The following is a 27,158-nucleotide window of genomic DNA, read 5'->3' as shown; positions in this document are numbered from 1 at the left end:
AAAAATAGTATTATTACTTTTTGGTCTTAGTAAAGTGATGTTGCAATCGATCCATCCTTATCATTTTAAAATTATCTTGATTTGGAGTTTTGAGGCATTGAGTATTTTCTACAATTTCTGTTTGATAAGGGTTTCTTAAGAATGCTAAAAGATGGCCATGGCATCTTATGTAAAAGTGATTCTAGGCTTAATTGCTTTTGCAATTTTTTAGGTATTGGCAATTTTCCCTGTTGTTCTATTTTTACCTATTTTTACCTATCAGAAAGACTGTAAGGCTTTTCTTAGAAGGTATGCTAATGGTCATTTTTCAAGTCCTTACTGTTGATCAAGCATATGAAGCAATTGATTTTTCAATCCTTGGTCTTTTTTTGGGTACAATGGCTGTTAACGGATATCTTTGTCACAACATCTTGAAACCTTGGGGTAGATAACCCAAAAGTCGACTGCATGGGAAAATTTGGAAAAACGGGGGTGAAAACAAATTTTCGATAAAAAATTAAAATAAAAAGTAACCACTATTTTTTTTAGAGTGTGATTAGCCACCCAAAAATTTTATTTTTTTTAATAAAACATTTTAAAATGGGTTCAAAAATTTTATAAAAAAAAAAATTTATGGTCTACAAAATTAGAGTTTAAATTAGGGAGTCGGTTACACTTGGAGAAAGAATAACACCCCAATAACGCCAATAAAAAATGGTACCAATTGATTGTATGCTATCATTTAATTTTGGTAAAAATGGTCATATTTTCCTTAATGTTTAAAATTAATTCCTTTTCTTCTTTTCTTTTTTTTTTCATTTATTTTTTTTCCTTTTTTTTCTTTAAAAAAAGCAAATTAAAATTAAAAAAAATAAAACTTTTTTTTTAACATTGGATCAAGATGAAAACATTTTAAATATCAAAATACTTTTTTCACTCTCCTATAATTAGGAAAGTTTCAATTATATCTCTAATTTAAGGGTTTTTAAATTGTCTTACAAAACTGAGATAGCACCTTTTATAAATAATAATCATCGAGAATCCTTTTATAGTTAGACTAGATCTTAATGACTATATTTATTTGAGATGTTATCTTATTTTAAAATATTTTTCTTTGAAAATCAATTTTTGAAAACAAATACATGAGATGCATGAACATAATAAAAATATGATGAATGCATGACAATATAACATGAATAACAAAGTTTGAATGCATGATAATATAAAAATACAAATGATGAAATGCAAATGCATGATTAGTTTTAGGGTTTGAGGTTTGGTTTTTGGGGTATGGGTTGATTTTAAGGTTTAGGGTTTGAGGTTTAAGGTTTAGAGTTTGAGGTTTAGAGTTTAGTTTAGGGTTTTGGGGTTTCATAAAAATGGATATGTGACAAAAGCAAATTATAAACATGCTATTAATGAATGCAGATGACAAAAGCATGACATTGAAAAATTATTACAAACTAAAGTGTTTAAAAAATTAAATCATAAACATGTTGTGCATGAAAATTCAAGAACAAAATGGATCAAACATTAAAAAAAAATTTGAATTTTGTTTGAATGTTCCACCATTTGTTCATCATTAAACCCAATCGAAAAATTTCAAAAATGAACCAAAACAACCATTAAAACAACCTTTTTTTCATTGAAAATTTTGTTCAAATACATTAAAAACTCACAATCATCATAAAAACATAATCCCGTACATGAATTAAAGCAACCATCATGCATAAAATGAAAAGACAAGTTAGGCCAATTAAGGTCCACCATGGTCGAACCTTCAACTTCATTCCATCATAACAATTTCACTTCATTCAAGCCAACCATACCTCATTTGCCTTCCAAACCATCATGTAAAAACATTCATATCACAAGGAGAATTTCATCAAACATAAAACCAATTAAAAATAACAAAGAGATCATGAACAATTGAAACATGAGCCAAACACCATCATATATCATTAACCAAGCAAAATTTATACAAAATACAAGTAAACTAGTCATTTAACCATCATAAGCAAGATTGAAAAGCAAGTAAAACATTAAAATGGCTAATATGAGGTTAGCCAACAAGACGGACACCATGGTCGAACCTCTAACTTTGCTTTTTCTATGGTGGATTTTATTTTTGTTGCTTGAATTTCAATTTGAATCCAACTATTGCTTAATTAGCTAAAGATGATTTAAGCTTTAATCAAGCAAAAATGAATTAAAAAGCTTTAAAAACCAAAGAAAATGGAATAGAACAATATAAAAATGTTATGAAAAATGTAATGAGGATGCAAAAAAAATGAATATGAGAGTTGAGCAAGTATACTTCCAAGCAAGCAAAGCACACATAAATTTTTTCTTATTTTTTCACAAATTTTCTTTTCTTTTTCTTTCCTTCACTATTTTTAATGAGCTCATCCTTAGGTTTTTCATGCAAAAAATGTCTCATTTGGCTCTTGAAGAAGATAGAAAAATATCTCATTAAGATTGAATATTGATACTAAGGTCAAAAGTTTATTTAAGGGTCCAAAATTCACCTTTATTTTTATTTCAAGGAGCAAACTTGAGCCATTAGATCAAGATTACTCATGTGATCTTATATTGTTCACTGCAAATGTTGATTTTACAGCCATTAAAATCAAGTGAAAAAACCATTTTGCCTATAATATAAAGTTTTTAACCTTTTGACCTTTTTTTAGAAATCAATGTTCCTGTATTAATTGTTATGATTTTAAAACACAAAAAATCATGAAATATTATAAAATTGAGATAAAAATTTTTTTATGAAAATCCATCCTTGGGAAAGTTAAATTATGAAATTATCCCTAAAGGGTATTTTGGTCATTTCACACCTCTTAAAGTATTGATGTCATTTCAAATGCACCAAAAATCATCAAATATTATAGAAATATAATCTAAAAAGTTTTACAAAAAATGATCTCGGGGAGTTGAAATTAGGAAATTACCCATAAGAGATTTTTGATAATTTGACACCTCCCGAGGTACAATCGAAGTTTTTAAAATTTTAAAAATCATCAAAAAATATCAAACTATGACTTGGAGTGTTTTGCGAAATTTCAACATAGGGAAGGTCAAATTACAAAAATACCTCTAAGAGTATTTTTTGTAATTTCATACATTTCATAGTGTGATCTAGATTTTAATGCATTAAAAATCATTAAAAAAAATTCAATTATGAGTTAGAAGTGTTCACAAAAATTCAACTTTGAAAAAATCAAATTATGAAAATACCCCTAAAGGTATTTAAGTAATTTTATATTTTTGAAGTGCAATTAAACTTTTTAGCGCATAAAAATCACAAATTTTTATTTTGAACCTCATTGATTCCAATTGGGTTATAAATTTTGAAAGTTGAACCAAGTTCTATCTATCTTGATCAAGTTTAACCAATTTTGACTAAGTTTGATTTTGTTTGACCAGTGTTGACTAGATTTGACCATAATTGACTTTGAGGCATTTGGGTCAAATTTATTTTAATTTTGATTTTAAAAACTTATCAAAATTAAAGAAATATTAGAGTTGAACTGTGTCAAAATTTAAAGTGCTTCACAAATGATCAGATTTTCTCTGAATAAAGTTAGGTATCTATAATTGTCATTCTTTGTATATTTTTAATAATTAGAAATAAGACAAAAATCAAGGACACTGATTTTGTCTGGGACCAAGGTTAAGAGGGTTTTGTGTGTACATTTGTTTGTTTTTATGTTAGAAGAGTTTTTATTTTTTTATTTTTGCTTTTGCTTTTGCTTTTGTTTTTGTTTTTGTTTGTTTGTTTGTATTTTTGGTTGTCAAAGTTTTTTGTAAATTGATATTGTGCTCGAAGGATTTTAAAATTGTGCTAGGAGGATGCTGAGATTGTGCTTAGAGGATTTTGAAATTATACTTGGAGGACTTTGAGATTGTGTCATGAGAACTTTGAGATTGTGCCTAGAGGACTTTGAAATTGTGTCCTTAAGACTTTGAGAATCTGTCCAAAGGACTTTGAAATTGTGGCTGGAGGGCTTTGAAATCTTTTGAAAAATTAAAATTTTGCCCACAAAGTCTTGAAAATCTTTTGAAAATTAAAATTTTATCCAGAAGTCTTGGAAATCATTCAAAACATTTAAAGTTTTGCCCATAAATCTTGCAATTCATTTAAAAATTTAAGGTTTTGCTCGGAGGCGTTGGAAATTATTCAAAAATTTAAGATTTTACCTGAAGCTCTTGCAATTCTTTCAAAAATTTTAAGATTTTACCTAAAAGTCTTGGAAGTTTTGTATTTATTTCCTCAATCATAATCTTTTTTAGACTTTGAAAGTTCTCATTTTCAAAATTTTCACTTTTCATTCCAAAAGTTTTTTTCTCTTAGTTTTAAGAGATCTTATTTTTTTAGATTTGAAAATATTCACTATTTCATTTTTATTACAACCCTTTTTCTTTCCAGAAGTGCTTTGAACCATTTCTTAAGTGTTTTAAAAGTTTATAGAATAAATTTCCTCTTTCTCATTTTACCATCTAAATTTGGCAAACATAACCATGATGTAATAGGCTAATGAAATGATCATGCAACTGTAAATTTTTTACTTCATGCAAAAGTACAAATAAATGTTCTATGCGAACATGCAAATATCTTTCTCTTGATATAAATGCAAATGTCTTTTCTTAATGCAAATGATCCATACAAATGCAAATTTATGTCCTAGCAATGTAGATGTATTACGATGATATATGTGTAAAGACCTTTTTCATGATGCAAATATAATGATGTAGATGCAAAAATCCTTACCATGATGGAAATGTACACTATTTTATATGATGCAGGTGTCTACATAAAGATGCAAATGCCAAGATTTTTTCATTTTTCAGATTTTGTATTTGCTGATTTCTTTTTGGCATTTCAACTTTCTCTCGAAAGGGTCCCCTTTTCCATTTTGTCATGTCCTTTTCTTTGTTTCTCCCATCTTTCTCATGGTCTTTTTTACCAATTTCTACCTTATTTATTTTTTCATCATGTTTTTCTTGATTTTCCTATCATTTTCAACAAGCTTTCATACAATCATGCAATATACAACACTCAATATGTAATGTGTTTTAGTTTTAACAAGAAGACACCACCATTCTAAAAAACATTTTTTCTCTCATTCTTTTTTTTTCAACAATATTGATTATTTAGAAAAACTTTTTCTTTTTTGAATACAAATTGGTCTAAAGGTTCTTATAGTCCAATGATTTTCTTTTACAAAACATTATTTCTTTTTTTCTTCACAAAAATGCATGATTGATTATTTAAAAATTTTCAAAATTGTCTATAAAATTTGCCCCACATAATTAAATTCATTAGTAAAAAAGAATGAAATATTTGAATAGATGTGGCTTTGAGAGTCTCTTAAAAGTTAGCATTCCCTATTAGAAATGAAGGATGTGATTTTTTTTTTTAAATGGGTTGAATAATTTAGCATGCAGAGGTTTCAGTTCAATCAGAAAGGGTTTCACCACCTGAAAAAGATAAAAGTGGTTTATACTTTTCCACCCAAGCTTACAAATGAAATATAATAATTTTTTTTTAAAACATGAGTCATTTGAAATTCAAACAAGTTTGACATTTTCTTTAATATCTAAATGCGACATTTTGTTCAAGATCAGTTGTGATAGGTTCAAAATTTTAGAAGGCCATTTGGGGAGGAAGAAAGAAGGCTTAAATTTTCAAAATCAGTATTGTTTTGTGCATTTCAAAGCTTATGGATATTTCAAAAGGGTATGGGTGGCATTTAGTTAACATAAAAAATGGCTTCGAGAGCAATTTAATAATCTTTTAAGGATTTTTTTATCATATGCATAGTTTTCATTTCTATCCTCCAAGTCTAATTAGTTCATAAACTATAAAAAGTGAGAGTAAAAGTTGAAAGGCAGGCCAAAAGTACATTTGGGATGATCTTATTCTTGAAAATGCTTAATATTCTCAACTAGAAGAAAAAGCTGATTCCAGCTAGGGGATTTAATCAAAATAGTCAGTAACTCTGTAATAACATTCTTGTTGATAAAACCCACAAATTAACTTTTCAAATTTTTCATTGTACTTGCTTGAAAAAATAGTATTATTATTTTTTTTATCTTAGTAAAATTATGTCAGCTATATGATCCATCCTTATCATTTTAAAATCATCTTAATTTGGAGTTTTGAAGCATTGAGTCTCTTTTACAATTTCTGTTTGATAAAGGTTTTTTAAGAATGCTAAAAGATGGCAATGTTATATTTCTAAAAGTGATTCTAGGTTTAATTGCTTTTGCAATCTTTTGGGTATTGGCAGTTTTCCTTGTTGTTCCATTTTTACTTTTTGAAAGGATTGCAGTGCCTTTCTTAAGAGCTATTTTGACAGTCATTTTTCAAGTCATTATTGTTGATCAAGCATATGAAGCAATTGATCTTTCAATCCTTGTTTTTTTTTTTTTTTTTTGGTAAAATGGTTGTTAATGGATATCTTTGTTGTGATATTTTGAGACCTTGGGGTAGATGACCCAAAAGCTGATCGAATGGGAAAATTTGGAAAAACGTGAGCTAAAATTTTTTTATAAAAAATTAAAACAAAGAGTCACCATCAACTTTTTTTAAAATATGATTGGCCACCCAAAAATTTTATTCTTTTAATGAAACATTTTAAAATAGGTTTAAAATTTTTGTAAAAAGAACAAATTTATGGTATAGAAAATCAAAGTTTAGATTCGTGAGTCGATTATGCGTGAAAAAAGATTAGCACCTCAATAATGCTTGTCGAAGATGATACCAATTGATTGTATGCTATCCTTTAATTTTGGTATAACTGGTTCTTTTTTACTTAATTTTTAAAATTAATTCCTTTTTTTCTTTTCTTTTTTTTATAAACAAAAACAAATCAAAATTAAAAAAAAAAACTTTTTTTTTTTTTACTTTTGGATCAATATGATAATATCTTAAATATCGAAACACTTTTTTCACTTTCCTATAATTAGGTAATGTTTCAAATATATCTCTAATTTAAGGGTTTTTAAATTGTCCTACAAAATCAAAATAACACCTTTCATAAATAAAAATCATTGATAGTCCTCTTATAGTTTGACCGGATCTCAATGATTATATTTATTTAAGATATTATCTTATTTTAAAACATTTTTCTTTGAAAATCAAAATTTGAAAATCAATGCATGAAATACATGAACATAATAAAATATGATGAATGCATAATGTTATAATAGGAATGACAAATTATGAATACATGACAATATAAAAATGCATATGATGAAATGCAAATGCATGATTAGTTTTAGGGTTTGACGTTTGGTTTTAGGGTTTTGGGTCAGTTTAGGGTTTGGGTTGGTTGAGGGTTTAAGGTTTGAGGTATAGTTTAGGAGTTAGGATTTTAGGTTTTATGGATAAGGTTTGGGTTTTAGGGTTCAGAGTTTGGGGTTTAGGGTTTTGAGATTTGGAATTTGGGTTTCATTGGATTTGTGGTTTCATAAAAATAGATATGCAACAAAAGAAAATTACAAAAATGCCATTAATGAATGAATGTGACAAAAGTATGACATTGAAAAATAATTACAAACTAAGGTTTTTGTAAAATTAAATCATAAACATGTTATGCATGAAAATTCAAGAACATTATAAATCAAACATAAAAAAAAACTTTGAATTTTGTTTGAATCTTCCATCATTTGTTCATCATTAAACCCAATCGAACAATTTTAAATATCAACCAAAACAACCATCAAAACAACATTTTTTTACATTGAAAATTTAGTTCAAACACATTAAAAACTTGCCAATCATCATAAAAGCATAATCCCATACATGAATTAAAGCAATCATCATGGATGAAATGAAGAGAGAGGTTCGACAAACCAAGGTCCACCATGGCTGAACCTTCAACATTATTCCATCATAGCAATTTCACTTCATTAAAGCCAACCTTACCTTATTTGCCTTCCAAACCATCATGTAAAAACATTCATTTCACAAGGAGAATTTCATCAAAGATAAAACAAAGCAAAAATAACAAAGAGATCATGAATAATTGAAACATGAGCCAAACACCATCATATATCGTTAACCAAGCAAAATTTATACAAAATACAAACTAGTCATTTAACCATTATAAGCAAAATTAAAAAGCAAGTAAAACATTAAAGAGGCCAATAAGAGGTTAGCTAATAAAAGGGACACCATGATCGAACCTTCAGCTTTGTTGTTTCCATGGTGGATTTGATTTTTGTTGCTTGAATTTCAACTTCAATCCAACTATTGCCTAATTGGCTGAAGATGATTCAAGCTTTAATCAAACAAAAATGAATTAAAAAGCTTTAAGAAACCAAAGAAAATGGAATAGAACAATATGAAAATGTAATGAAAAATGTAATTAGGATGCAAGAAAATGTAGATGGGAGTTGAGAAAGTATACTTCTAAGCAAACAAAGGATAAATAAAATTTTTTCTCACAATTTTTATTTTTTATTTCTTTACTCCTCTATTTTTCATGAGCTCATCCTCTAGTTTTTCATGCAAAAAATGTCTTATTTGGTTCTTAAAGAAGATGGAAAAATATCTCATTAAGATTGAATATTGACCTTAGGATCAAAAGTTCATCAAAGGGTTTAAAATTCATCCTTATTTTTAATTCAAGGAGCAAACTTTAACTATTAGATCAAGATTCCTCATGTGATCCAATGGTCTATATTGTTCATTGCAAATGTTAGATTTTTATAGCTGTTAAAACCAAGTGAAAAAAGCATTTTACCTATAGTATAAAGTTTTCAATCTTTTGACCATTTTTTGGAAATCAATGTTCCCATATTCAATTTTATGATTTTAAGGCACTAAAAATGATGAAATCTTATAAAATTGAGATATGAAAAATTTTGTGAAAATTCAATGTTGGGAAAGCCAAATTATGAAATTACCCCTAAGTGGTATTTTGATAATTTCACATATTCTTGAGATACTGTTGTGATTTTGAATGCACAAAAAATAATCAAATATTATAAAAACATGATCTGAAAAGTTTTGGAAAAAATCGATCTTGGGAAGGTGAAATTAGGAAATTAACCCTAAGAGATATTTTGATAATTTCACACATCTCAAGGTATAATCAAGGTTTTCAAAATTCGAACAATTATCAAATAATATCAAATCATGAGCTAGAGTATTTTAAGAAATTTTGACATAGGAAAAGTCAAATTACAAAAATACCTTTAAGAGTATTTTTTGTAATTTCACACCTTCCAAGGTGTGATATGAGTTTTCAATGTATCAAAAATCATTAAAAAAATTCAATTATGAGCTAGAAGTTTTCACGAAAATCTAACTTTGAAAAAGTCAAATCACAAAAATATCCTTAAGGGTATTTCAATAATTTTATACTTTTCAAAGTACAATTAAACTTTTTAGTTCTTTCAAAATCACAAATTTCAATTTTGAACCTCATTGATTCTAATTGGGTTGTGAATTTTAAAAGTTGACTTGGGTTCTATTCATTTTGATCAAATTTGACCAATTTTGGCTAAGTTTGATTTTATTTAATCAGTGTTGACTAGATTTTACCATAATTAACTTTGAAACATTTGGGTCAAATTAGTTTTAATTTTGATTTTAAAAACTTGTCGAAATTAAAGAAATATTGGATTTGAACTAGGTTGAAATTTAAAGTACTTCACAAATGATTGAATTTTGTTCAAACAAAGTTAAGTGTTTACAGTTGTCCTTCTTACCATATTTTTGAGAATCAGAAATACTACAAAGACCAAAGACATCAATTTTGTCTAGTACCAAAGGTTGAGAGGGTCTTGTTTGTACATTTGTTTGTTTTCGAGTTGGAAGAGGTTTTTTTTTTTAATTTTTTGTTTTTGCTTTTGTTTTTTTAGTTGTAGGAGATTTTTGAAAATTGAAATTCCACCCAAAAGACTTTGAAACTGTGCTTGGAGGACTTTGAATCTGTGCTCGGAGGACTTTAAAATTATGCCTGAAAGACTTTGAAATTGTGTCCGAAGGGCTTTGTGATTATGCTTGGAGAACTTTGAGATTGTGTCTGGAAGACTTTTAGATTGTGCCTGGAGGACTTTTAGATTGTGCCTGGAGGATTTTGAAATTATGCCCACAAGACTTTGAGAATGAGTCTAGATAACTTTGCAATTTTTTGAAAATTTAAAATTTTGCCCAAGGGACTTGAAAATTTTTTGAAAATTAAAAATTGTCCAAAAGTCTTGGAAATCATTAAAAAAATTTAAAGTTTGGCATAGAAATCTTGCAATTCATTTAAAATTTAAGATTTTACCCTGAAGTATTGGAAATCATTCAAAATTTTAAGATTTTACTTGAAAGTCTTGAAAGTTTTGTATTCATTCTCTCAATTATATTCTTCTTTAGAGTTTGAAAGTTTTCACTTTCAAAATTTTCACTTTTTATTTCAAAAGTTTTTCACTTTTTGTTTAAAAAAATCTTATCTTTTTAGATTTGAAAATGTTCAATAATTCATCTTTGTTACTTCTCTTTTTCTTTCTAGAAGTGCTTTAAACCATTTCTTAAGTGTTTTAAAAGTTCAAAGAATAAATTTTCTCTTTTTTGTTTTACTACCTAAATTTGGCAAACATAACCATAATGCAAAAGGTTAATGAAATAATCATGCAACTGTAAATTTTCTCCTTCATGCAAAGTTGCAAATAAATGCTTTTTGCGAACATACAAATATCTTTCTCTTGATACAAATGCATATATTTTTTCCTGATGCAAATGATCCATATAAATACAAATTTTTGTCTTAGCAATGTGATTGTATTGCAATGATGCAATTGTAAAGACCTTTTTCATGATGCAAATATGAGGATACAGATGCAAAAATCCTTACCATGATGGAAATGTACACTTTTTTTTTTACATGATGTAGGTGTCTACATAAAGATACAAATGCCAAGGTTTTTTTTTTCATTTTTTAGATTTTGTTTTTGTTGATTTCTTCTTAGCATTTCAACTTTCTCTTAAAAGGGTCTCATTTTCCATTTTCTCATGTCCTTTTCTTTGTTTCTCCCATTTTTTTCATGGTCTTTTTTACCAATTTCTACCTTTTTTATTTTTTTTTTCATCGTGTTTTTCTTACTTAATATGTAGACACACCACCATTCTTAAAAACATATTTTCTCTTTTTTTTTTTTTCAACAACATAATTATTCAAAAAAACTTTTTGTTTTTTGAATACAAACTGGTTTCAAGGTTTTCATAGACCAATGATTTTTTTTTTTTGCTAAATATTATTTCTTTTTTTTTTTCACAAAAATGCATGATTGGTTATTTAAAAATTTTCAAAATGGTTTGTAAATACCCAAATTGATCCGGGCCTAAGCCCATTGGGCTTGGTTCAATTGGGTCCGAGCCTAAGCTTATTGGACTCGATTCAATAGAGTCTAACTAATTAGGCCCAATTACCTTTTATTTATTTATTTATATTTTTTAATTATTTATCTATTTATTTATTTATTTTTTGGTTTATCTTGTCCTGATTATTTACTTGTTTATCTATGATTTTATTGATTTATTTATTTTTAGACTTATCTTTTAAGATAACATAAAAAAAGAAAATTTTACCGTGAAAGGGGTGGCAAAATAGTGGATGGACTTAATCAGTATGGGATAAATTGTGAAATCTCATCAAATTGTAGACTCATAATCAAACATAAACTCTCTTGATTTTTACCTTATAAATACTGGATTAAATTCGATAGAATGGACATAAGCAAAATCACAAAAACACGGTAAGCAGAAAGTGCAAAAAAAAAATTCAAAGATTTTTAGGTTTAGAAAAAAAAAGGTTTTTTTTTGGAAAAATTTGGAAAATTTTCAAATTTTGACAAAATTTTTCAGCACCAGTTGAATGTTTCGGTGACTTTTTCGGCTTCAGTTGAATATTTTGGCTAGGTTTTCTAGAATCCATTAGTGATTTTGACAAAGGTTGAATTTTTCGGTGATCATCTGATGGACCTACCCAGAGTTCAACGGTATTTCCCAAAATTCAGTTGATATTCAATTGGAGTTCATCCGGTTCTAGAAAGAGAAAAAGAAAAGAAACAGGAAGAGAGGAAGGGGAATGGGAGATTTGAAGTAGAAAGCTATAATTTGGCCTTTTGTAGTATTTCAAAATGATATCGTTTTGACGTTTAAGAAGACCCAAGATCTAGGCATTTTTCATTCGGGTGACTCGACTTGTAGCGTGACCCGTTTTTGACCCACGTATCAGTTGATCCCTTGAGCCAAGTCGAGTCGGACTGAATCCACCAGCCAAGCCATTTCAATTTTTTGGTATTTATTTATTTATTTTTATTTATGTATTTGTTTATTTTTAGAAATATTTTTGCATGATCAAATTTTAGAGAAAATTACAAAAAATTAAAAAAATAAAAAATAAAATATTAATTATCTAATAATAAAATTTATAAAAATTTCAAATAGTAAATTTTTATAAAATTTTTAGGTGAAAAATTTTATCTAAATTTATCTCAAATAGTAGAATAATTTAAATAAAGTTTCAATAACAATAATTAATGTTTATTTTCAATAAAAAAAGAAAAAATAATAAAAAAATTTGGTTGAAAATATTTGATAATTATCAAATGATGAGATTTTTAGAAATTTAAAATAGTAAAATTCTTAAGAAATCTCTAGGTAAAAAATTTCTTTAAATTTATCCAAATGGTGGAAGAATTTAAATGAAATTTCAATAAAAAATAATTGTCATATTATTTTCTTTTCAAAAACAAAAAAAAAAAAAAGAAATAAAGAGAATTTCTAAACATGACCAAATGACGAAAAATTTAGAAATTCAAAATGAGAAAATGTTTCTAATTTGGCTCAAATGGTGGAATAATTAGATATATTTTTGACAAAAATAAAAAATAAAACTAAAAAAAAACTTTATGATGACAGAGACTTTTTAAGAAAACAAAAAAAATTCTTGAATACTCTTGAGGTGAGAAAATATTTTTTTAAAAGTTCTATCGAATTGATGGAGAGTCTTAAGAATTATTTATAATATTTCAACATAAAAATTTGAAACCATTAGAATCAAGACCTTAGAATAAAGTTAAGATAATATGGTACCATCCTTCGGATGTGAATGTGAGGGTGTTATAACTTTTCCTATATCTAACTAAACTTCTGAGCCTAGTTTTGGTTAGTAGACCTGAACCTATTCTTTTAGGGATCTTTAGTCAAGTTTAGGAGCTCCCTAAAAGGATATATTCTTTAGGTGGCCAATCACATCTAGTAAAAAAAGATTGGTGGCGAATCCATTTGTTAAGTCTTGTTATAGATTTTTGGATCTATATTTTATACAGTTTGACAACTTCGTTGGGGATGCTATAGAGAGTTAGGCGATAACATTTTAATTTTATCCTTTTCATCTAAAGGTTTTAAATTGTAATTATTTGTTTACTAACATGTTTCCTTTTATATTTCTTATTTGATTTATGGGGCATAAAACCCATATGTTCCTTCATATACATTACCACATGTATTACATAAGCTCTATACCTAGGCTTTGTCCATTTTAGGAGGGAGTAAAGTACCTACACTCTCGTGAGATGATAATGTTCACAATGGCTTGTGAAATACTCTCACTCAAATTAAATCCTTTTCGTTAGTAGCTTGTGATGGGTGAGGATTGGAATGCCTTACTAGTCTGTGATGGACAATGATGTAAGGAACAATTTGGGAACCCTTAGTGGTTAATATCACTTAACCCTGCATATGGTGTAGACTTAAGAGGCTAGCCATAACATAGAGCCCTTTCTACCCAGTGATAGATGAAACCTAGAGTTACGACACAAAAAGGAACAATTTGTGATCTAACCATTTTGTTTGTTTGACTTTGTATATTTGCATTATAATGTCATGCATCATTTTCATATTTAACATTATCATTTGCATTATTTTCATATAGGGAATGTTTGCCACATCTTATACCAACATCCATGGAAATGTATGTTATATGCATTACACATAAAGCATATAATTTCTGATCATAATTATGGTACTCAAGGTTCAAGAATAGCTTCACCAAGCAAGAACCCCACTCACTAATACAATACAAGAGCTTAAGTTAGACAAATGGAATAAAAAAATTCTAATCATCTTGAAAGGGTAGAGAAAGCTCAAGAGAAGTTAGAAGAAAAGTTGAGTAAGATTTTAGAGGCCTTGAATAAATTAAATAAGGGAAAAAGAATAAACAAAAGTACTAGCCAACAAGACCATCTATCACAAGAGGTGGATGACCTACTGTATCCTTTTGATTTTGGGCCACATTAAGCCTAACCCAAATAAGGTCCACCACCACAGCAGTTCACCTATCTTGTAAGGTAAACATACTTTAGAATGCCATCAACATTAAACCCTAGACAATACCAGAGTTATGCAAATCAAGTCTTTACAAAAAAATAGTAGAACCAATTCAAGTCTTTGATTTGGATGATCAAAAGGAGAATGAAAAGTTAAAACCAAAAGGGGGCAAGTTACTGAGGAACTTGAAAGTTGAATAGAAAATGAACTTATTAAAGGAAATGTTGCGAGCCATAGAAGGTATCAATTTTTATGCTTCTGTAAAAGCTGTTGGGCTCTGTTTATCTTAGATATAGTTATTCCTCTAAAGTTCAAGGTGTCAGAGTTTGAGAAGTATGGTGGTACAAAGATCCAAAGACCCACATTATCATATACTATCAAAAAATGGCTACTTATGCTAATAATGAAAACTGTTAATGCATGTGTTCCAAGATAGCTTTATGGGCTCTGCTACTAGACGATATGTCCAACTGGATAAGACCCATATTTGAACCTAAAGTGATATAGCTCATGATTTCATTTGTCAGTATCGATATATCATATACTTAGCCTCAGATCACCTTTCTTTATAGAATATGAAAAAGAAAGCAACTGAATCATTTAAAGAGTATGCCCAGAGGTGAAAGGATATTGCTTCTCAAGTGTAATTTTTTTTTATTGAGAAAGAAACCATGGTATTGTTTGTCAGCACTTTGAAATCTTTCTATTATAAAAAGATGAGAGAGAATGCAACAAAGATTTCGTTGACATTATGATCTCGTGCAAAATCATTGAGATTGCCATAAAAATGATAAGTTAAAAATAGGAGAAACCAATAAAGCATCAAAGGATAAAGACACCGAAACTTAAGTCGTGAGTTTTGGTAGACAGTTCAAGAAAGATTAACCCTATCCACTATAAGATTATTCTCCATACTATCCTATTGTGAATAGTACCTCATCCTACCTATACCAGCCAACCCCATTGTCATCTTATCTATACTAGGCTATTTTCAGCTCCCAAGCTTCCATATATAACCTTAACATTCAATGGCCTATAAGATCTCAGATTCATCCTGCTAATCTAACAAGTGATTTATGAAAGCAACAAACTACTCAAAAGAAGTTCGTATTTGACCCAATCCCCATGACTTATACGGAGCTATACCAAGAGTTCTATAACAACCACTTGATTATTCTTATCCATGTGGAGCCACTCAAGCCACTCTATCCTAAGTGCTATGATTTTACAGCTCACTGTGATACCACTGTAGAATTTTTTATTATTTCATTAAAAATTACACTACTCTAAATTGTAAGAGGCAACGATTGATCAAGGATGAAATGATAAACTTTGATTAAGAATGAACAATAACACCTAATGTTAGTGGCAATTCATTGCCCAATCACAATGTCAGTGCTTCGATTGAAGACCAAGAATGTGTTTGATCTAAAAAGGGCTTGATGAGCTTTAATGAATTAGGGGGCAGATGTTAATAAAAGCCTTTCACTAGATTATATAAGGGCATAAATTTTGGAAAAAAAAAGGATGTTGAGGCTGATTGGAAGTTGTTTATCATTTTAGGATTTCTTTTAGAGTAATGTTAGAATTTCTTTTATGCAATAGGATTTCATTCGTTATCATTTAATAAAAGGCAAGGATAATGCATTTCATTACATTTTCTCTTTCATTCAATTGTTGTTCCATACTTTGTTATCTTTCATAACTTTTCATTCCCATTTTTAAATTTCAGATGGTGATTATTTAGACAATGACAACAATAACTAGTATTTAATTTGAGAACTCATTCACATTGATTTGAGAAGATTATTTAAGTAAAAGAAGTCAACTACTAGTAGATACAAATTTAATATGTCTAGAAGATGTGCAGTCTTTTATAAATATCCATAAGCTTGTTTTTGTTTAATAGATGATCTTCAACGAAAGCATTTACATTTAAGATAAAAAATAGCTATTTTTCTTTTACTATTTGGAAAACCATTCATTGCTACATTTTTTAACCTATTATGATTTCTTTTTCTAAAGAACCCTGACCAATGATCACCATTCACATTAGAGGATAATTTTTTAAAAAGAAAAAAGGTAAAAGATCGTAAAAGATCTCAAATAGGAAGAAAAAAAAGAAAAAAAATAAATGTCACAAATGAGTTGGAGCAAAGAAATAAGAGTCTTTTTATGAGAAATAAGATGAATGAAAAAATAAAGAGTGGTGAAATGATGTGGAATGGGGCAAAATACCAAGTTGCATCAAATGATGAAAAATAATCTTTTGATTTTGAACCCTTTAAACATATATTTTGAACCTGTTTTATCCATTTCTTTCATGACCCTTATCATAGCCTACATTATAACCTTTAAAAGTCTATTTGGATCAAATATGGGTGCTCGAATTGAATGATCATATGTTGAGCTAAGGTATACTCGTGATAGAACAATAGAATCATGCCATATTACTCTAGATATTGATGTGTGAGAGATATCGCTAATAGATGGGAAAAATAGAAAAAAAAAATAAGATAAAAAGAAAAAAAGAGAGAAAATAATGAAAAAAAAATAAAAGAGGAAAAAATAAAAAATGAAAAGAAGAGAAAAGAAAGACTTAAATTGAAAACCCAAAAGGGTAATTTGGATAGAAAAATCTTTGAGTTGAGAGTTGGATAAATAGTTCACATGAATGGAAGGTCAAAGACATCTAAAGATCTTTTAAAGCTGAGGCAAAGTTCAGTAAGCTCAAAATGACTTTGATGGTTAATGAAATGAGTTTTTGAAAAAGAATCCTAAATTAATGTTCAGAATTGTTTGAATATTCATTGTTTGGATATACCATCCATCCCAATGACATGTATCCAACTTGTTTGTTTTCCTATTTGTTTTTATACTAAACTCGATCCTTATTAATTATCTTTCTCTCAATTCACCTTGTACTCTCTTATTGTTAAATCTCTAGAATAAATTGAGAAAATGTATGATTGCATTGTATTTGTCATGATTTGAAATGATAATAAATGAATGAATATGTGATTAGAAGATTCTTGCATTCCTTTGAAAAGAAATCTAAGATGATAGGGGGCAAAAATGAAGAGATAATAGAAACCTAAAAAAAGATGATTTGAGAAGACACATGCTATGACCAAATGATGAATATTATGATGGATTGGTCAACAAAATGAAAAAAGTCAAAATTTGAAAAAATGGTATGACTAAGTGATGGATATGAAGATGAATTGATCGACATAACCTGTAAGTTATGATTAAGTGATGAAAATAATGTGGATCAATGGATGAAATTCATTCTGAAATGGCTAGTGTGAGAAACCTATGAGTGGTGACCAAGTGATAGATGATGAAATTTGTTCTGAATGGCTAGTGTTGAGAAGCTTATGAGTGATGATCAAGTGATAGAAGATAAAATATATTTTGAGATGGTTAGTGCTAAAAACCTTAAAATAGTAGAGTCTTGAGAACCATATTACCACAATTATGTAGGATTTCATGACATTATTAACATCTGTATTTCATGCATTATGTTAGCATTGTTGTTTGAATAGTATATGCTGAAATGGCTAGTGCTGAGAAGCTTATAAGCGATGATCAAGTGATAGAAGATAGAATATATTCTAAGATGGCTAGTGCTAAAAGGCTCAAAATGGTGGAGTCTTAAGAACTTTGTTACAACAATTATTTAGGATTTCATGACATTATTAACATCCACATTCCATGCATTATGTTAGCATTGTTGTTTGAATAGTTCATGCGCATAATTTGATGAATTAAAACTTTGTTAGGACATGCATCGGCCAATAAGCATTTGAATTATGACTTAAAATAGAGCATTGTGAGAATTTAGATTATTGCATTTGCAGCATTAAGAAAGCATTTACATCATTGATCATGACATTTATTACATACAAAATTTTGATTTTGGTAAAAGTTTGGAAGTCATTTGAAGAAAAAATTTTGAATCTTTGGATAAAGTCTTTAAGACAAGATTGTGAATCCTTAAATGAGAATTTTTTAGTTTTCAAATAAGAATCTTTGAGTTTTGAGTTTCAAATGAGAATCTTTAAGGTGTGAAACCCTAAAATTTATCGAATATGAATCTTCAAACTTAAATGAAGCTTTGAACTTTTGGATGTGAATCTCCAAAATTTGAATGAAAATTTTTAGATGTTAGATGTAAGCCTTGCAATTTGCATGCAAATCCCTATATTGAAACTTTAGATGATAATCTCATAAATGTGAATCTTGAATTCTTGCATATATGAAATTTTACGAATCAAATTCTTGTGAAACTAAAATTTTGAGAATAAAATTTTAGTGAATTTTTATGAAGTTGAAAGATTCTTGCGAATTTGAACCTTTGAATTTCGAACTCAAATTGTGAATCTTTAAGTTTCCATTACAAATTTCATCATATTTGATCTTTGACTCTTCTAGACATGATTGTCAATGAGTCTTTTATTTTTCAAAGTTGTGATGCCTCTATTTAGAGGAGCATTTTATTTTCCAAAATTGTGGTGCATTTGTTTAGAGGAGTATTTTATTTTTTAAAGTTGTGGTGCCTTTGTTTAAAGGAGCATTTTACTTTTCAAAATTGTGGTAGCTCTATTTAGAGGAGCATTTTAATTTTCAAAAGTTATTGAGTCTCTGTTTAGAGGAGCCTTTTATTTTCAAAAGTTATGGTGCTTCTGCTTAGAGGAGCATTTATTTTTCTCAAAGTCATTAAGCCTCTATTTAGAGAAGCTTTGTTTATTTTTAAAAACAAAAAATCGAAAAAAGATGAATTTATTGGGGTGATCATATATGGGGTGTCTATGTCTTTGCATAATTCCTATTATACAAGAATTGCATAAAGAGGGGCGGCTATAGATACCCAAATTGGTCCAAACCCAAGCCTATTAGGCTTGGTTCAACAGGGTTTGGGCTTAAGCCCATTGGGCCCGATTCAATAGAGTCTAAATAATTAGGCCTAATTACCTTTTATTTATTAATTTTATTTATTAATTATTTATATATATTTTATTTTCTTCTAGGTTTATCTTTTCCTGATTATTTACTTGTTTATCTATGATTTTATTAATTTATTGATTTATCTATTTTTCTTTTCAGACTTACCTTTTAGGATAACATAAAAAAAAAGAAGATTCTACCATAAAAGGGGTGGCAAAATGGTGGATGGACTCAATCAGTATGGGATAAGTTGTGAAATCCTATCTAATTGTGGACTTACAAACAGAAACTCTCTTGATTTTTGCCTTATAAATACTGGATTAAATTCAATATAATGGACATAAGCAAAATCACAAAAACACAGTAAGCAGAAAGTGCCAAAAAAATTTTGAAGATTTTTGGGTTTAGAGAAAAGAAAAGGTTTTTTTAGAAAAATTTGAAAAATTTTTAGATTTTGACAATTTTTTGGCATCAGTTGAATTTTTCGGTGATTTTTTCGATGTTGGTTAAATTTTTTTGATAGGTTTTCCAAAATCTGATCGTGATTCCAGTAAAGGTTGAATTTTTTTACGACCATCTGATGAACCTACCTAGATTCCAACGGTATTCCCTAAAATTTTGTTGATATTTAACTGGAGTTTATTCAGTTCTAGAGAGAGGGAGAGAAAATAAAAAGGAAGAGAGAAAAGGGGAAAGGGAGATTGAAAGCAAAAAGTTGGAATTTGACCATTTATAGCACCCCGAAATGACATCGTTTTGGCGTTTAAGAAAACCTAAGATCCGCACATTTTTCATTTAGGCGATCAGACCCGTAGCACGACCCACTTTTGACCCACGTACCAACCGATCCTTTGAGTATAGCCGAATCCACCAGTCGAGCCATTTTAATCTTTTTTTGTATTTTTTAAATTTATTTATTTATTTTTATTTATGTATTTGTTTATTTTTAGAAATATTTTTGCATGAACAAATTTTAGAGAAAATTACAAAAAATTGAAAAAATATAAAATAAAAAATAAAATATTAATTATTTAATGGTGGAATTTATAGAAATTTTAAATGGTAAATTTCTATAAAATTCTTAGGTGAGAAATTTTATTTAAATTTGTTCTAAATGGTGGAATAATTTAGAAAAAGTTTCAATAACAATAATTAATATTTATTTTCAATCAAAAAAAGAAAAAATAAAAAAAAAAAAATTTTGGTTGAAAATATTTGATAATTATCTAATGATGAGATTTTTTAGAAATTTCAAATGGTAAATTCCTAAGAAATTTTTAGGTGAAAAATTTATTTAAATTTGTCCCAAATGGTGAAAGAATTTAAATGAAATTTCAATAAAAAATAATTATCATATTATTTTCTTTCTAAAAATAAAAAAAAAATAATAAGAATTTTTAAATAGGCCCAATTGGTGAAAAATTTAAAAATTGAAAAAGAGAAAATATTTCTAATTTGACTCAAATGGTGGAATAATTAGATATATTTTCGACAAAGACCAAAAATAAAACTAAAAAAAAAAACTTTTCGATGATGGAGCGTATTCAAGAAAACAAAAAGGATTCTGGCATACTTTTGAGGTGAGAAAATATTTTTTTAAGAGTTCTATCAGATCGATAGAGAGTCTTAAGAATTATTTTCAATATTTTAGCATAAAAATTTGAAACTATTAGAATTAAGACCTTAGGATAAATTTAAGATAATATGGTACCATCCTTCAAATGGGCATGTGAGGGTGCTATAACCTTTTCCATATGTAACCGAACTCTCGAGTGCTGTTCTTGTTAGTAGACTTGAAACTATTCTTTTAGAGACCCTTAGTCAAGGTTAGAAGCTTCTTAAAAAAATAGAATCCTTATGTAGTCAATCACACCTAGTAAAAAAAGATTGGTAGTGAATCCATTTATTAAGTCTAGCTATAGATTTACGGATCTATGTGTTATGACATGGTCAATAAAATTTACCCTACATAATTAAATTCCTAAGTCAAAAAGAATAAAACATTTAAACAGATATGGCTTTGAGAGTCTCTTGAAAGTTAGCATTCCCTACTAGAAATAAAAAAGCTGATAGTTTTTTTTTTTCAAATGGGTTGAATGATTCAGCATGTGAAGGTTTTAGTTCAATTAAAAAAGTTTTCATCATTTAAAGGAGATAAAAATGATATACATTTTTTCAACCAAGCTCACAAATGAAATATAATAATAATATTTTTTTAAAACATGAGTCATTTGAAATCAAACAAGTTTGACATTTTCTTTAGTATCTAAATATAACATTTTGATAAATATTAAGGTCAATTGTGATGGGTTCAAAATTTTGGGAAGCCATTTAGGAAGGATAAAAAAAGGCTCAGATTTTTGAAATTAACATCTTTTTGTGCATTTCAAAGCTTTTGGATTATTTAAAAAGGTAAAGGTGGCCTTAGATTAACATTAAAATGGCTTTGAGGGCTTCAAAATTTACTCTAGACTGTCTTTTTGTAGGGTTTTCACTCTAAAGCCATATTCCTTTTTTTTTTTTTTTCATTTTTGATCATTATACTATGCACTTAAGAATTCAAAATTATTTGTATGAACTAATGGTCCAAATGGGTAATTATGTGATAAAGGGAGACAAAAAATATTCAAGATTAAACCAAGGAGCATCATCTTTTTTATTTAAAGGATTCACTTTGGGGCATATGTCACTTTGTGTTCCTATGTATTCCATTCAATCATTCATTCATTGTTTTCTTCTTTTTTATTTTTGTTTCTCTTTTTCTTTTTTTTTTTCTCTTTTTTTTTATTTTTTTCTTTTTTTTCTTTCCTTCATTTTTTTCATTTTTTTATTTTTTTCTTTCATTTTTTTTTTTTAATTTTTTTTCCTTGAATCAATGTAAAACTTAGGGACCTTTTATTAGACATTTTGCCCCCAACATATAAAGTTTGTTCATAAACATTACCATACTTAATCTTCTCATTGTATCCCTTTTGTCTCTTAGTATAAAGGGTGATTCTTAGTTTGAATTTATTTTAAAAAATTTTTTATCAAGCTTAAAGAAGTAGCAAAGGATAAATTTTTATATTTGTGAAGGGATGATAAAAGATGATCATTTATCATTTTAAGCATAAGTCACTCAAATCTGAAAAGTAATTCTTAAAAAAAAAAAGGTTTGAAGGAATTTTTTTTTAAATATCCCTATTTTGGTGTCTTAGTCTTAGAATCTTGACCCTTAATTCTATCACCATCAATTATGATAACCACACATTAACTTTTCAAATTTTATAGGATTTATGTCAATTAAAGATTGAACTGTATCTTTGAAAGTAGAGCAATATTCTATAGAATGCCCTTTAACCCTATAATGGTATTCATATTTGGCATTGGGATTGTATCATTTTAGGTAAGAAGGCTTTTTAGGGTTTACAAGCAATGAGGCAACAAGGTGTTTTTGAACTAGAAAGGAAAAACATTTTCTATATGAGATGGAAATGATCTCGCTGTGTATATTTTTTCCTCTTGAGTGGTTTTTGGGCAACAAGTTTGCTCAAACTCTAAATATTTGGTGATGGTGCAAAGGTTCAAACTTGTGATATTGGTTGAATATGTGGTTAGAGAGTAACAGATTGAACAGATGGTTGTGGAATGTGAGATGGAATAGGTGATTAAGAATATGAATTCAGATATGGGATTATTAAAGGTTGCATAAAGCTCGAGGGCCTAGTCCTAGGTGTCTTAAAAAGAGGTCAAAGGTAGACATGGGGGAATTTGAATGTAGATTTGGAGTCAAGATAGTTAGTAAGGGTTATTTGAAACCTAGTGACTTTGTCTTTAAAATCAAACTTTTAGGTTCAGTCATTTCGGTGGTCAAGTTATTCATTCTTGTCATGGACTTGTTCAAACTCTTATATTCATTCAAGACATCATGTGCATCAAGATCCTTCTGAGGCATGTTGAGCTTGGTAAGAATTGGTTGATCTTGATTTCATTGAATTGAAAGTGATTAAGACCCTTAAGGAGCAACAATCTTAACCTTTTCACCACACTTAACCATTTCCACCAATTGGGTAATTTGTTATTCTATTTCATGAATCTCGTGCTCGTATTTCTCTTGGTTTAGCTTCAATGCACTGATCCTTACTTTCAATTGATCTTTCATTTTTGCCATTCTAATACCCACCAAGATATTATTTTATTTGAAAGGCTAAATTGATCTCACAAAAATTAGACTTCGAAAAAACCAAATAAGAAAAAATACCTTTAAAGGTATTTTAGTAATTTTACATTTTCCAAAGTGCAATTAAACTTCTTAGTGCTTTAAAAATCATAAATTTCAATTTTGAACCTCATTGATTCCAATTAGGTTGTGAATTTTGAAAATTGACCCAAGTTCTATTCATTTTGATCAAGTTGACTAAATTTGACTTGGTTTGACTAATGTTAACCATATTTGATTAGAGTTAACTTTGGGGCATTTGGATCAAATTGGTCTCAATTTTGACTTTAAAAGCTTGTCAAAATTAAAGAAATATTGAATTTAGGCTGGGTTAAAACTTAAAGCACTTCACAAATGATCAGATTTTGCCTGGACAAAATTAGTTGTCTATAATCTTCAAAAAGTAGATGCATTTAAATACTTAGGTAAGTTACTCTCATGAAAGAGTAAAGGTGTAAAGGACTTAATTTGTACAATTTACTTAATTTCTATAATTTCAAGTGCTTTGTTCACCAATGACACATCTTGAATGGTTTTGATTGAATTTGTGTTGAAAATTGCAAGGCAAAATAATATCTTACGTAAACCTTTCCTACTCACCTTTACCTTAAGTACTAATATTAGATCTACAGCAACTCCTATTGTAACCCCCAAAATTTGGTTATAGCCACTGAGAGTAGGATTTCTTTTAGGGAATTCTTAATCAAAATTCTTAGCGTGACCATAGTATGGGTAATTATCAATGCTATATTACTTATATACATGTATTAGAATTTGTTGTCTGTTATGAAATATGAAAATGATTCAATAGTAAAATTTGATATTAGGGACAATGTGACTTCTTATAAGTTTTCACCAACCATAATGTTACATTTAGCATTTTCTAGCTCTTAAAGACAACTACCTAGTTTGGAAATTACAAATGTACCAACCTCTCCCAATGTGAATGCCAGTGGGAGCTTGGCTCATCATGACTCTCTTATAAATCGTGTAAATTCAAACCAAAATAAGATTGAGACTCACTTGTTCATGAATGGTTTCTAAGAGTTGAATACTTCGACTTGTTTAGAAAGATGGAAAAGGAAGTTGTGGAAATCCTGTGTTTATTTAGTTGTTGTAGGAATATTGATCTCTTTGCTTATGGGTCTTAAATATGTCAGAGACTATTATTACCACTTCATTTGCTCTCATGATTCTCGATTTTAAGGATGTTGTGCCTTGCTTAGAAAAGGTAGAATTAGCAACAATGACTTTTTTCCTAATTTAAATTCCAATTGATCATTTTACTACTTACTTAGACCAATGGAAGTGTCAATAACTTGTTGGGAATCTTATTTCTCGGGTTTGAATAGGTATTTTACTTTTTTTTTTATTTTCTTCTATGAGATGTTTGTTACAGTCCAAGGGTTTAATAAAATTGGGATCCCAAGCTCTCTATTGGAGTTAATAGAATCCTATGCAAATATTGATCAAGTTAGTGGTTCTTGCACTTGTCATTCTTATCTTATCAAATTTGGTTTCAAATGTGCCAACTAGTATGTTGATTTTTCTCTTTTATGTGTTCTATTGTCTCTTTGATAAGAGTGGCTTTCAAACCTGGTTGGAAATCTAGCTCATTTAAATTTTATTTATTTACAATGCTTACTTGGAAGCAAATGTGATTTTTGAGTAGTATAAATGCTAATTATTGTTCAAATATAAAGTACCTCTCACATTTTATTTTAGGCATCAAGGATTCTTTAGTTCTTGAAGAAGTGATGGATTTTGTTTGTTACAAAATGACTGATGTTGCTGAATGGAAAATATAAAACTTGAATAGATCTTATTCATAATCATATGAACAAATGAATAGCATAAAAATGTAAAAAACAAATTTGTTGATGATACATTGATAGGCATTATGACAATAAGATATACTTTAGCATATCTTTCTGGAGAGAATTAAGCTATATGTTTTGAGATCTTTTAAAAACTTCACCATGTAAAGAAGCAAACTTCGACATATCAATTTGGTAAATTATAAAACTTAGCCAAATTCATCTGATGTAAAAGGTTAGTATCCACACCATATATGTTTGAAACAACTTCATCCCAAAAAAAAATGATTCTTTTTTTTTTTTTATGAAATCTTGAAACATTGTAACTGCTTTTTTTACATCTACAGTTTGGGTGAAGCATCACTCAAATGTAGTAAAAAAAAGGCAATGAACTCAAAACAATTTTGTTCAAGAATTATGGCTCTCTATGCTTTTTAATTTAATGAATTTGACAAGCTTAAAAAAGGTAATAATCTTGCCAAATATTTATGGTTAAAGTCATATGCAATACTAATACTCAAGTCAAGTTAAGAAAGGTAAGAAACAAAATTAATTTCCTTATGGAATTATAGATCTTTTTAATTTAATTCATGAAATTAACAAGCTTCACTTAAGTAACAATCTTTCTTTTAGTTCTTTGAAGATTTAAGTACAATTAGGGTAATGAAAATTTAGAACAAATGATTGGACTTTTTTTTTTTTTTCTGTTGTACATATTTGTGGAAGTGTTGAACTTATGCTTTGGTGTCCATTTGGATAAGATCTAGAAGACAAGGCAAAGTGCCTTTGTTAATCACTCATTGTGTTAGTTTATATATTTTAAGTTGCCAATGGACTTAAACCTTTTGAATAGCATATCTAACTGAAACTCTTTCACATGTTTGTGTTGAGTGTGTATGGTTTTAATTCTCTATCCTTATGATAAAGCTTTTGTTTGTTTTGAATCACTATTGACTTCTAAGTTGTCATAATTTAAACTACACAAATATGAGGTATTGTGTAACTTAATCCCAACATGTTTTTCCTTGTCTCAATTCTCTTGCTTAGGGCAAAGATGGTAGCATCAACAGGATTAATTTCACTAGTGTTTGAAAAGAAGGTATGGCTAATTCTAGCCAATTTGATAGTGTGTGAGCAGGCTTGTAATGTTCTAAATCTGGGGTACACTTTAACCTTTTGGAACCATCTTAAATTTGGAATTCCATTCACTCTTATAGCCACTAACATTAGCTTGATTTTGATAAAATCATAGCAACAATACAATTAATCGTAGAACATTCCAGGGCAGGGTATGATTATTCTTTATTGAAGCATAAAAGAACATATATTGCATTTTTGGTTATATGGTTCCCATTGAATAATAATTAGATGACAAATTTGCAGTTAGCTTGGTAAATTCTAGCCGAGTTGAATTATATGGACTTGGGCCTAGCATCACTTGATCTTTGAGGTTGTCCTACTAATCCAGACTTGGAAAGGTTATCCACAATGGAACCCAAAAAGTGACCCCATCTAGTCCTAATTAGCGGTGCAAATGAGACGTCTATACTCGCAAGCTATTTAGGTTTGGTTCGAGAAAAACTCGAATTCGATTTGATTGTTGCTGAGTTGAGCTCGAGCTCAAATAGCTCAAGTTATCTAACAAGCCAAGTTTGAGTATTCTGATGTTTGGCTAGAATGACTATTAAGCCTAATCAAGCTTTTTATTTTTAATATATATTTTTATATTTTATTAGTAATTTACTATTTTACCCTTAATATATTTACTCACCTAAAAACCTTAAATTCTTAATCTTCAAAACAAAACTCAAAACATTTTCTTCTTTTTTTTCCCCTAACGATGCCCTTCATTTCCTCACTCTACCAATTTATC

The 27,158-nt window shown here is 28.5% G+C and overlaps 1 pseudogene; it reads left to right on the top strand.

Moving 5' to 3' along the window:
* Positions 1–151: 151 nt before the first annotated feature.
* LOC111290121 (silicon efflux transporter LSI3-like) lies at positions 152–26,568 on the top strand (annotated as a pseudogene).
* Positions 26,569–27,158: the final 590 nt, after the last annotated feature.

The sequence above is a fragment of the Durio zibethinus genome, chromosome 11 (assembly GCF_047325235.1).
Source record: "Durio zibethinus cultivar Kanyao isolate XHJ-2024 chromosome 11, ASM4732523v1, whole genome shotgun sequence".
Taxonomy (NCBI): domain Eukaryota; kingdom Viridiplantae; phylum Streptophyta; class Magnoliopsida; order Malvales; family Malvaceae; genus Durio; species Durio zibethinus.
Note: the sequence above shows the minus strand (reverse complement) of the source record. Positions and strands in the feature narration are given on the sequence as shown.